Source organism: Numida meleagris, chromosome 1 (genome assembly GCF_002078875.1).
Source record: "Numida meleagris isolate 19003 breed g44 Domestic line chromosome 1, NumMel1.0, whole genome shotgun sequence".
In the NCBI taxonomy this organism is placed as follows: Eukaryota; Metazoa; Chordata; class Aves; order Galliformes; family Numididae; genus Numida; species Numida meleagris.
Window position 1 is genome coordinate 173,623,016 of NC_034409.1, and position 11,242 is coordinate 173,634,257.

Below are 11,242 nucleotides of genomic sequence, written 5' to 3' on the forward strand. Positions count from 1 at the left end.
AGAAGAGAAGAGAAGAGAAGAGAAGAGAAGAGAAGAGAAGAGAAGAGAAGAGAAGAGAAGAGAAGAGAAGAGAAGAGAAGAGAAGAGAAGAGAAGATACTCCCCTAATACGAACATCAGAGAGTTTTTTTCTGTTGATTTTTATGGAACTGTTTTTCACATCTCTTCTGTTTCTACAGCATTAGTTTCTCTTGTGTTCTGTGAATCTGATGTTAGTCTTATCTTTCCCCGTGATTAGTTAATGACTACTTCCATTTCCACAGCAATCATGCTACTATTGTTTTTCTGCCTTTGTGTCCAGGGCTACCGCTGTCTGTCAACATACTTCATGTTTTCTTTTTTAATTAGTAGCTGAGAACACCAGGCAGAAAAGCTTAAAATGATGTATTGCTATGTTCTGGAACAGTGGCTGTGTCATGAGTTTAAGGAAGTACTTTGTAAAGCTATTCAAAAATTTTTTAAGTTTTAATGATTTAAACCATTAACATTTAAAAGGGTGAAGTGATTTATGACATGGACACTTTTCTCCTGTAATTGTAGCAATTTGAAAGAGAGACTGAGGAAAAGATAAATGTGTACTTATAATGCTTTAGCCAGATGGTATGGGCTCTATATTTTGTTCTATGACAGACATTCTGTATTACATGCTTATTTTGTTTTCTTGTTCTCCAATTTCCTTTCAAAAAAGAAAAGATAAAAAAAAAGAAAGGGAAGATGCCAGGTCACTTTTGTCACTTTCAGCTGACACGAATAGATTTGACCCTACAATAACCATTTATAGTTTCTAGGTAGCTAGAACTTAGATCTAGATAACTAAGAGCAATGTCAAAGAAGGAAGACAAATGAGAGGAGACATCACCCCTTTTAGATGAAAAAGCAGATAAAAGTCTCTATGAAGTAAAAAACCAAAGCACTGCAAAAAAAAAAAAAAGAATATGAAGAAATAAGTTGAAAATGTAATGAAAGTCATGGTCACTTGTGAAAGAGAGAAAAGTGAAATGCTCTGTCACATCAACTGTCTCCTGGCTTGCAAATTCACAACAAACAAGATGAGTCCTTGAGAACCTGAGGGAGAGAGAGAGACTGTGGGAAGAACAGTCTCAAAGAATGCCAGCTGAAAATGAAACACCATACTGGATGCTGTAATATTTCCGATCATAACTGAAGTATGCAAAACAAAATCACAAGAAAGGTGCAGGTGAGGATTAACTTATGGGGAAACACTTAAATTCTTGATAGTAGTGACGAGGAAACATCATCAAGTTTCTGTTCTTTTAAATAAAAGGAAGTTGTAAACACAATGACAAAGAAAGGTGACCAAAGTGACTGTGACATCTGAGTATGCGTTATGTTCTGTTCAGACACAGATGAGTTTTCTGCAATATTGTCCAAAGTAGAATAAAGGAAGCTACTGATGACAAATAAGGGAAGCACAGAAGATCAGTTCTTCGGCCACAATTCCTCAAGCTACTGCCTGTGAGTTAATTTTCATCCTGAGAACAGTAAACCACAGAATAATTTTAATTTCCATATTTCAGCCAGAAGAACACACACACACATTCTCCACTCAAGCAGGCAAGCCAAATGAATCAGGGGAGAATAAATATAAAAGCAGCTTGGCCTACTTTTCACCAAGTGAAAAATAATTGTAACAACCCTACAAGAGATTCTCATAAGCACTTCCTTTTTTCTGAAAAGCTGGGTATTCTTAGAATTAGCAAAAGATTTACCAATCCTGAATTAGTGTTAAATGGAAGAAAAGGAAACAAAACAAGAGACACTCTTCATTCAGTTTATAGGTGTAAAGACAACATATAGGCAACCACCGTATCCACACGTTTGAGAATATCTTAGGTGTCATGGCATGATATAATGGTATAATTATGAACTTCATCAGCATTTTATGTCAAGTTTCAGCAAGTAGCATTCACTGCAATTTACAGTAGAGTGTCTTGAAATATCAGAAATAGCTTCAATGACACATGACTACACTGTTTCCAGATCCAGGCTGGCTCTTTTCAGTCACCTGAACTCATTGACTCCTCGGTATTTCCAGTTCAAAGGTTAATGATACGTCTGCTATGGGTCCAGGTCTATCTGCACCCACTGCTGTGATGGTGTCCTTCAGTCAGGCGAACTAAAGCTCACTTTGGTCTCTGTGATTTGTGTTTCCTATTGGCTCTCTCTAGGTTCTGTGCAGGCAGTAGAAAAACAACAGTTACAAGGGCTTTGTCTAAATCTAGGCCTAAATGCCTTTGAAAGTAAATTCCTTAGAAAGTATCAGGTATTAAGCGGTATTAAATTACAACAAATTTCAAAAGAACTCATCAGTGTCTTATCTCTGACATTAGCCAGAAAAGAAGATGCAGCTTCCTGAGATATGTTACTAAGGAAGCCCGAGGGACCATTCCATCGCCCAAACACTGGCCTACAGACACTGCTCCAGACGTTGCTCTTGAGGGACTGGGCATCCTATATCTGCACCGTCCCTGAGTGAATGACTCCCATGTCCCATGTTGTCACAGGTGAGATTAGACACCGTGTTTGGCAATGAAATTGAACCCTGTGTGTAGGCCAAAAATCATAGAATCACAGAATCATTAAGGTTGGAAAAGACCACTAAGATCTTCTAGTCCAACCATCAACCCATTCCCACCATACCATTAAACCATGTCACTCAGTGGTTCAAGGTCCTGTCAAAAATGGTGGAGCTGTTGAAAAAACATGAATAAGTAATAATTTGCCTACTCAATGGGGTTCAGGGGGGAAATACTTCACATCACAGGCCTTCAAGGAGCATTCCATCCTGGACAGACAGTCTGGTAAAGCCTTCCCATGCCCTCAGTAGCTGCCACAGAGAAGGACATGGGTTCAGAACAGGGCATGTTTCTCTCACAGAAGCGCTGCAGATTTTCATCTATTGATTTTTGGACGGAGCTTCAGGATCCCTAGGTGGGAGAAGAAATGGAAACAGAAATGGGTACTTTTCCTGGGAAGCGTAAAACAAAGCATTCACTTTTAGATGCACGTATTTGTTTTCAAATAGACCACAGTTTTGCAGACACCTTTTTTTGTGTTAATTGTGCAACTGTTTTCTGAAACAATATGCAAATTTGATGGTTGGAAATTTTCAGTTGCGTTTTTTTTGAGTTTGATCTCCTGGAATAACAATGCATTTTATTTTGTAACCTTGCAATATTCTGCTCTTCTTCTCTGCAGAGTGCCCATCTCTTTCCTTACCAAGGTGAAACAAAACTTCTTGACTCTCATCTGGCATTACAAATTGCCCTGCAGATGTGGAGGGTTGAATAGAAAATCTCCCCCAAAAAGACAATGCCTTTCAAAATTGGATATTTTTGTACACAACAAGAAAATAACAGCAAAATATAAAATTGGCGTGAATTCACTTAGGTTGGAAATTAGGAGAATTTCTCTTAAGTAGAGGAATGAGTTTTTGCTACGGTTTTTCTTTAGAAAGAACAGGAACAGCAAGAAGCGTATGTAAATATCACTGTTTTCTAATGAAATTAGAGTTGTTTGAGCACCTGTGTGTACTTACATGCTTCTCACCTCACCAAAAAAGCCCTTTGAAATCTGTGGCCCAGTTTTAATTAAAGCTGATATAAAGGAACGAGTTTTAAAGCTAATTATCTTTCTGCAGATTTCATGAAAATCAGGGCCGGGCAGAGCAAAGAGAACCCATAAGAGAAACAACAGAGGGAAAGATTTCGGTGTGAACTCATACCTCATTAGTCATCAGTGAGCCCCTGGGTTCACCAGGCATGTAAATGCCTTATGATTGCTCACCCATGGGAAAAGTATAGAACAGATCTCACACTTTCTCAAACACTGAAACCTCAAGCTACATAGGAAACCAGGTTTCCTTCGTTCCTGTGGTCACAGTGCTACATTTCTAACACTCCGTAGCCTTCTCCATACTGAACGGGACTGAATGATGTGTCTGTGTGCAGAGGGATTTGTTTTGATGACCTGACCAAGAGAATTCATTTTCTGACACTGTCACTCATACTGTGTGCAACTGGGCAGATCATTTCATATGTATAGGACCTCTCAAATTAAAACATTTGTGCAAATGTATCCCCCACAAAGTGGACAACTGACAACTTCAGCCAGATTCTGCTTTACACTGTTTGAGTTATATCTGTTAATAATAATGATGGCTTTTTTTTGTGATAGTGATGATAAACTCTTACAAATTGTTCCCCATCCAGGTGCACTGACTTCTTCAAATGCACTGAAATTGTTACATAGTTTGTATTGTACTGAGAAATCACAGGTAGAGGAAAGATTACCTCCCTGGTGTTTTTTTTTGTTTCACGGTTATGAAATATTTCTGTGGCAACTTCAACAATAGCTTTCATGGAACAGGAAAAACAAAGAGTTTATTTTTAGGTGCTCGTTTGGTATATCCTATCCCGTAGGGCTGTGCCTATTTCCTCTCTTAATAATCCTCATCCATCTCACCCAAGTGATGGACATCCTAACTTTGTTGCTGGCTGCATCCAGCAGAGGAGAGCTATTTCCCACATTTCTAAGTTCAAAAGTGCCCTTTATGTTTTGCCATGAGAGGTTCAGGCATGTACCGACATAGCTAGGTGTGAGGAGAGCATCCTTCCTGTTCCCAACCCGCTCCCAGTGGGGACCCAAGTTTGGCTGAGTTTTTTTCCGTAGCTGGGTGATAGAGGTTTTATTGTGAGTCGTGTGATACCCAGTGATCAGCCATCATTGGAGGGGTGGCAGAAGCATGCCTTTAACGTGACGAATTTGCTTCTGGTGTCACTCAAAGCACAAGGCAGCTGAATGCAGTCTTTCAGTGAAATCCCAACTCCTGGATGCTTGGGTACCCCATAGCACGGATGCTGAGTGATAGCGGAATCAGCAGCAGCGGTAACAACCAAAGAACCCCTGCCCGTGTCAGCCTGCAGGTACTGACGTGCTCTCTGCTACACAAATCGTGAGCAACTCTGTGATTATCAGAGGTGTTTAGACAACGACATCCCTCATTCTGATGGGAGTTAGGCACTTCAATGCCTTTAAGGATTTGTGCCTCTGGGGCTTATTCCAGATAACAGAAGTCTGTGGCAGAGTCTGTGGGAGATAAACTTGAATTGCTCACATCTAAGGGCTGGGGGAAGGGCAGGCGGTACCAGGGGCAGGAGCACAGCTTTTCCTGCCTGGAAGGAGCCTGGGAGCTGAGCTGCCTACTGACAGCTGAGGGATTGCCGGGGCTGGGCTGAAACGGACGCCATAGCCTGGGGTCAGGCACAGTGCTGGGAGCAGTGGAGCCAAACCTGAGTCTTGGTAGAGGGGGGAAAAGGTGTGTGAATGCATCTGTAGTGTTGGAGAGCCACTGGTGTCTTCAGCACTGCTTGCAACCAGCTGTATTCAGCAGTGAGCACCTTGCAAGCCATTGAGAACCCAGGCGACGTGGTCTGCTCTGGGGTTTTTGTTCTATTTTATTTTCGCAACAAAGGAGGTACAAAAATTGAGCAAGATTTAGGGTTTCTTAAACAAACCCTGCTCTTGTACACGGGAAATACATTTCTATTTTTATATAGTTAATCTTGAAAGTTCCCCATATCCTCTTTCCCTTATATGCCTTTAAAACAGCCTGTGTACATGTGCGAAGAGGAACAGTAGGTTTCCTTTTTAATGGCAAGCATTTAAAAAGAAGGGTTTGCATTTTCACATAATGAGACATCATTTGTACTTAGTCTCAAAGCATCTTCGTCCTGCAGGCAGAGCTGCCAGAAAACAGCCAGAGTGAGAGCCTGACGCCGTTGCTCCTGCTGGACATGGACTTCCCTTGGAAATGGGTTCGGTGCCCCATTAAGAAAGGCAGGAACTCGCCTTTATAAGAACTAATAAGAAAGTTTATAAGAACTATTTTGAGAATATGAAACATTCTTTTAAGAGTTCTTTTAAGGAAAGATTAACTCTTTAATAATTATTTAACAAGAGAGAGCATGAGCAGCAGGGAGCAGCAACAGTGAATGAACCCAACTACTCAAATGTCTTCCTTTGGACCGAGATGATACTTCTACAGTAGGAATACAGTGTTCCAGCCTTTATTACTTATTTAAGGGAAAGAAAAGCACGATATTTTTAAAGCCTCTGACAGGAAAGAATGCTTCCCAAAGTGCTTGGAAGCAGTGCGGCTCTTCAGATGTGACTTATCTTTTCCTGCTGAGGAGCCATAGGGGCTTGCAGCTGGCCCTGGCACCATGTGCCCCAGTTTGAGGGGATCCAGGTCACTGCACCAAACAGGGTGGCAACTGTTCCCCCGGGACAGAGTGAGGAGACTACAGTGTCTCCAATCGCAGCAGGGGGACCAGGAGCTCCTTCCCAGTGCTGCAGGCTCTGTAAGCTCCATTTAACTGGGCTATGAGTTGGGAGGCAGGAAGGGGCTCTGAGTGTCTTTGTGCCAGCTCACACATGTTGGAAGCAGGTCTGAAGTCAGCTGATTGCTCTTTGTGGAAAAGAGAAGGCACTCACAGGCACTTTGAGCATCCTGGGTGTGTGAGTGGGGCTGTAGGCACAGTGAGGGGTGCCAGTGCCGACACTGCATCCCTCCCAGCCTCCGGCACGCACCCAATTTTCTCTTTTTTTTCTTTTTTTTTCCTCTCTCAAAGATCAAAAGCTCCTTGCTATTGCACAAGGACTATTTTCTCAGGCGTCCTTCCCCACCATGGCTTTGTGCAAAGGACAATAGACTCCTGTGTCAGTGCTGTTGGCACCAGCCTTGCATAATACAGGAAGCAGAATTTCCTTTCGGGGGTGGAAAATTAACTTGGATCGTGCGTTTCTCTTTTTATTGCTGACCGTACACACCCCGGGAAATTCAGCTCTCGGGAAGGGAAGCGGCAGCAGCCTCCTCACCGCATCCTCTGGGTGCAGGGGAAGAGCCGAGCCCTGATGCTCTGCCCAGAACAGCCTCACTCTTGGTGATAAAACATGAAATGTCTTCCTGAGCCGGTCCTGGAGATGCTCAGAGGGGCACAGCCATGGGGAGTACAGGGTTAAAGGAGACCTCATATACATGTAGACCCTTGGGGTGAGCTTCACCTCAAGAAAAGCTGTGTGTGAAGTCTTATAGACTTTCCATCATATAACTGTTCCTCAAATGATCGCAGATAATAGAATAGAATCACAGCATGGCTTGGGTTGGAAGGAACCTTAAAGCCCATCCTGTTCTGATGCCCTGCCATGGGCAGGCACACCTCCCACCAGACCAGGGTGTCCAAAGTTCCATCCAGCCTGGCCTTGAATGCTTCCAGGAATAACGATGGGGTCTTTATTGCCATGTGATGTGCAGACAAATGTGGGGTTTGATTCAGTGGCTGTAGCTGAGTTCTGGCTTTCCAGTCATGCTGTCTGCCCCTTACTGGGACTGGCAAGAAGGTCCTGCAGAATGGGAATCCCAGAATTCCCAGCACCAAAATTTTCTGTTCTACTTTTCTTGCCTTTCTCTTTCACAAACAGCAACTTCCACAGCTTTGGTGCTCTTCCTGAGGTCAGCAGCTCCTAGAGGTGAGGGCACCTGTAAACTGTACCAGCAGTCTCAGTGCCTGTGAGATTAGCTTCTGCACAGCCCATCCTCCCTGCTAGACCCATGCTGAATGCCTTTGCTGGACTCAGTGACAAGGAAGCATTCCCAGGTGGGGTTTCAGCGCCAGCTGGGAAGTTCTGAGGCTTGCCAAGTCAGCAGGCAGTCCTTTTCTGTCCCCACGTTGCGCTGACCTGCTGGTTATGGTTTTCCTTCACCGAAGAACCAAAAACACTAATTTCATAGTGTGGAAATGACACTGTTGCATCACATAGGTGATGACCTCCCTCATCACCACAAGTATCTCATGGAACTGGAAGTGAAATAGTCTTTTAACTTATCCTATTGCCAGTTCCACAGGGTTTTTATGTTTGTTTGTTTCTTTCTTTCTTTTAAGAAGACAAGCGCAGTGCATTACAGAAGAAGCTCTTTTATTTTCCCAGGCTAGAGCAGCTCTTGTTCTTCCTCTGTAAAGCCCCATCCTTGCTCCTCAGAAGCAGCGTGGTTCTGGGCAAACCCTGCAGTGGGCCCTGTTTCTTCCGTCTTTCTTTCCACCTGTCTGGTGCAGTCACATTGCTACTGATTTGGCTTAGTTGGACATCACCAGAGCTCCAAAGTTATGCCTTGAATCCTGCAATTACTTTGCCCAAAGTTGTGTAAGTGAACCAGCACTTGGGCAAGGATCACACCAGCCCAGATCCCAGTTTGGGCTGTGTGGGATAACCATATGCATTTCTCCCGTGCTATAAGACCTTGACAGTGTTGCACATATCCCACATTTCCCACTGCAGCTCCTTAGATGCTTCTGTGAACATCGTTTCAGTGGTTGGCTAACTGTTTGCTTTTGTTCACATTTTGTGTCTGATTTGTTCCAAAATAATCAGGACGCTGGTATTCGTGCACATCCCTGAGTCACCAGCTCTGCTGTGAGCAGCAGCTGCACGTCTCCCAGCCTGGAGAGCTGCTTTGTGTTATGGTGAGGGAAGCACTGATCCTCCAGGGCGAGTGTTTGGGGTGGTAAGGGGAAAAGAGCTCTGCACTGTAAGGCTAGTTTACTTTTTATGACCCAATATTTTCTTGGGTAGTTTTCCCTTTTTGACATGTTTTGGTTTGGTTTTGTGGTTCTTTTGCTGACCTTCTGGTTGTCTTTCCCACTGAAATGCAGTGACCTTGGCCTGATTCCACTGGGAGGATATGCAATTGCTTCTTTCATGTGGTCTTACCTCTCTCTGAACACTTATCCCGGTACATTCATGTAGGGATGGCTCCAGGAAAGGCATCATATATATGCTCCCAGATAAAGGGAAGAAGTGATACTGTGGGACAAGGTTTGAGCAGCCAGGGAGATGAGCTGAGAGTGCTGCATCCCAACCACACTGACCCGGGCAGCCCCAAGTGGGTCATTCCCATATTGATGCAGGTGTGCCTGCCTGCAGGGGGGGTCCAGGCCACGTACGTGTGCATGCAGTGGAAACGCTTACTGGCATTCTTCTATTGTACTTGCATTTTTCAGGGGAAAAAAAAAAAATCTTGTTCCACTCTTTTTTCTTTCCTGTTTAGTGAAAAATTGCTGAATACACATATAAAACCAATTGTGTTGTATTTTAAAAGAAAACGTATATTGCAATAGACTTTGCTTCCAGTAACAGGGACAGAATTGCTGGCATCCTGCCAGGAGGACCCAAGAGGAGAGGAGTAGGTAGAGCAATGGGCAGAGACAGAGTCGCAACGATACAGGACTGGGTGCAGATGTTGCTGCAGATACACCACAGAGATATGGCACAAGCAGGGACTAGTGGTACAACCTCAGTTTAAAAGCAGACTCCAGGGGCAGGAGAGGCAGACCCTCACCTCTGGTTTTCTCCCTTCTTTTTTTTATCAGCAAAGGATCTGACTTTGTCAGCTAAACTCTAAGCTCAGCCATGGAACTCCTCCAAAGGGTGCTCTCTGTGTCTGGATCGGGTGCTCCAGGGCCTGCCCCAAGGGTTGCTGGAGCTCTCACTATTAGCTTCCTAACTTCCCAATGAAGCGTGAACAACCTGACTAATTGTTCGTGCCAGTTGACTAATCATAATAAAAAACTATAATTAAAAAAAAAAAAGAATGCAGCATGAGCTCCCGTTGCCTCTACGTCCTTGACATGATCAGACAACTGCCTGCTCTGCTGCCCTCAGAGCTGGATCCGGCTTTGGTGCAGATGGCAACAAGTGCAGATGAAGAGGTGACACAACCAGCACTCAGAGCCATTGCACCCTGCTCTGAATGATGGGTAGCAGTGCTGTGAGGCTGTCCTGCAATCACTAACACTTTCCTGCAACTTTTGGCTGTCCTTGGCACAAGCCTTGCCCGGATACAGAGCAAAGAGGCTGGGAAAGCCCAGCCACAGCTGTAATTTCTGTCTTCACATACACTTTCCTACACAGTATTTTAAACTTTAAGCTTTCTCTTTTCACGATACTGAAGAAAATGAAGTAAATTTACTTTGGTCTAAGTGCAGCTTTGAATGTAATGGCATCTCTTGTTCACTCATAATTAATCCAGATAACAACAGCTAGAATTATAATAATAATGATGGCAAATGGGATTGACTAAGTAATGTGCTGTTTCAACTCTGTCTCTACCACAGGAAGAAGGAACTAGAGGGCATAAAAATAATGGTGATGGGAAAGACCTCACTGAAAAGAGTGAGGAAAAGAGCCAGAGAAAGGCTTTGGGTAGCGTGCACCTACTTAACCTGGGGTCTCACTTCAGGCTGCAATCCCCAGTAGCTGGATTACTATAGAAAGCTCCAATATCCTTCCAGCTATCCCAACTCACTGTGTTTCCTTTTGTGGGAGGGTGCTGTACTCTGTATCCACAAAACAACCGAGGGTATGAGCAGTCCTTCACAGAAAGCGGGCAAGATATACTCTGGATTATTTCATCAAACTCTCTTACACTGAGCTCCAGAAACAGTTGTGCCAGTGCCAGTGAGGGACTACAGCATGGGGTAGGGGGAGGCTCCCACTGGTGTGACTCTGAAATATCTTAATGCTTTCAGGCAGCCAACTGAAATACTCCTTTCCTAAATTGTCAGTCCTCTTAAAAGAGATCAGTGGGGAGCTGCAGCTTGCTGGAAGACCTGCAGGGGGAGATCCAATCTGCTTTGCTTTGCCATCTTTCCCTCTTTCCCAGCAGCTGGAGCTTGAGAGCATCTCCAAGACATCTAGCCTGCTCCTGCCAGGTGTCTGTGGATACAGGGATCAAACAAATCACGAGGTCCCTCAGCTATGTCTCTAGCCCATGCAGCCTTGTCTTAAGGGCAGGCACTTGCTGTGCAGGTGCTTGTGATAACCTATGGGTAATGCTCTGAGCACTGCAACCAGTGCCACAGGGAGCTATTTTGAGCACCCATGTCAATAAAAAATTACTTCCATGACTGGAAAGAGTCAGGTCAGGTTGGGAGCCTATCAGCTACTGGTGTGAGCAGCATTTTCCAGGCTCTTTTTTTTTTTTTTTTTTTTGTCAGGTCCACTGGAACTGCCCACATGATTCCTCCCAAGAGACCTGGCTAAACCTCAGAATGTTCCAAGTGTTCTGCTTTCAGTGGGGAGCAGAATCCACCGCCTCAGGATGTCTCCTAGCAACTCCACTAAGTCATATCCGGGTTGAGAGGACCCTCCACTCCACCTAGTTC

At 44.1% G+C, this 11,242-nt stretch overlaps 1 long non-coding RNA gene across 3 annotated transcripts in view; it reads left to right on the plus strand.

The window, feature by feature from the left end:
* LOC110388897 overlaps positions 1 to 10,571 on the plus strand; it is a 28,215-nt gene extending 17,644 nt beyond the window's left edge. Inside the window, exons 3-5 of one of the 3 annotated variants that reach the window (XR_002433019.1) lie at positions 1,361 to 1,475; positions 2,351 to 2,524; positions 9,449 to 10,571. This is a non-coding gene — a long non-coding RNA (uncharacterized LOC110388897). Of the gene's footprint in view, positions 1 to 1,360; positions 1,476 to 2,350; positions 2,525 to 3,218; positions 4,190 to 5,758; positions 5,896 to 9,448 lie in introns of those variants that run through there. The other 2 variants (XR_002433018.1, XR_002433017.1) reach the window with 2 other exon arrangements.